A 2,029-nucleotide genomic window follows, 5' to 3' on the forward strand; every position below is an offset into this window, starting at 1 on the left:
AAATGAAAAATACACTAGAAGGAATCAATAGCAGAATAACTGAGGCAGAAGAAGGGATAAGTGACCTGGAAGACAGAATGGTGCAATTCACTGCTGCAGAACAGAATAAAGAAAAAAGAATGAAAAGAAATGAAGACAGCCTAAGAGACCTCTGGGACAACATTAAATGCAACAACATTCGCATTACAGGGGTCCCAGAAGGAAAAGAGAGAGAGAGAAAGGACCCGAGAAAATATTTGAAGAGATTATAGTCGAAAACTTCCCTAACATGGGAAAGGAAATAGACACCCAAGTCCAGGAAGCACAGCAACTCCCATACAGGATAAACCCAAGGAGAAACACGCCAAGACACATAGTAATCAAATTGGCAAAAATTAAAGACAAAGAAAAATTATTGAAAGCAGCAAGGGAGAAACGACAAATAATATACAAGAGAACTCTCTTAAGGTTAACAGCTGCTTTCTCAGCAGAATCTCTACAAGCCAGACGGGAGTGGCATGATATACTTAAAGTGATGAAAGGGAAGAACCTACAACCAAGATTACTCCACCTGGCAAGGATCTCATACAGATTTGATGGAGAAATCAAAAGCTTTACAGACAAGCAAAAGCTAAGACAATTCAGCACCACCAAACCAGCTCTACAACAAATGCTAAAGGAACTTCTACGTGGGGAACACAAGAGAAGAAAAGGACCTACCAAAACAAACCCAAAACAATTAAGAAAATGGTCATAGGAACATACATGCCAATAATTACCTTAAACGTGAGTGTATTAAATGCTCCAACCAAAAGACACAGGCTTGATGAATGGATACAAAAACAAGACCCATATATATGCTGTCTACAACAGACCCACTTCAGACTAGGGAAACATACAGACTGAAAATGAGGGGATGGAAAAAGATATTCCATGCAAACGGAAATAAAAAGAAAGCTGGAGTAGCAATACTCATCTCAGATAAAATAGACTTTAAAATAAAGAATGTTACAAGAGACAAGGAAAAACACTACGTAATGATCAAGCAATCAATCCAAGAAGAAGATATAACAATTATAAATATATATGCACCAACATAGTTCTACGTGGGGAACACAAGAGAAGAAAAGGACCTACCAAAACAAACCCAAAACAATTAAGAAAATGGTCATAGGAACATACATGCCAATAATTACCTTAAACGTGAATGTATTAAATGCTCCAACCAAAAGACACAGGCTTGATGAATGGATACAAAAACAAGACCCATATATATGCTGTCTACAACAGACCCACTTCAGACTAGGGAAACATACAGACTGAAAATGAGGGGATGGAAAAAGATATTCCATGCAAACGGAAATAAAAAGAAAGCTGGAGTAGCAATACTCATCTCAGATAAAATAGACTTTAAAATAAAGAATGTTACAAGAGACAAGGAAAAACACTACGTAATGATCAAGCAATCAATCCAAGAAGAAGATATAACAATTATAAATATATATGCACCAACATAGGAGCACCTCAATACATATGGCAACTGCTAACAGCCGCAAAAGAGGAAATCGACAGTAACACAATAATAGTGGGAGACTTTAACACCTCACACGAATGGACAGATCATCCAAAATGAAAATAAATAAGGAAATAGAAGCTTTAAATGGCACAACAGACCAGAAAGATTTAATTGATATTTATAGGACGTTCCATCCAACAACAGCAGATTCACTTTCTTCTCAAGTCCGCATGGAACATTCTCCAGGATAGATCACATCTTGGGTCACAAATCAAGCCTCAGTAAATTTAAGAAAATTGAAATCATATCAAGCACCTTTTCTAACCACAATGCTATGAGGGAGAGGACTCAAATCAATAAAATTAGAAATGAAAAAGTAGACAACAGACACTGCAGAAATACAAGGCATCCTAAGAGACTACTATAAGCAACTCTATGCCAATAAAATGGACAACCTGGAAGAAATGGACAAATTCTTAGAAAGGTATAACCTTCCAAGACTGAACCAGGAAGAAACAGAAAATATGAACAGAC

The sequence above is a fragment of the Physeter macrocephalus genome, chromosome 11 (genome assembly GCF_002837175.3).
Source record: "Physeter macrocephalus isolate SW-GA chromosome 11, ASM283717v5, whole genome shotgun sequence".
Classification (NCBI taxonomy): Eukaryota; Metazoa; Chordata; class Mammalia; order Artiodactyla; family Physeteridae; genus Physeter; species Physeter macrocephalus.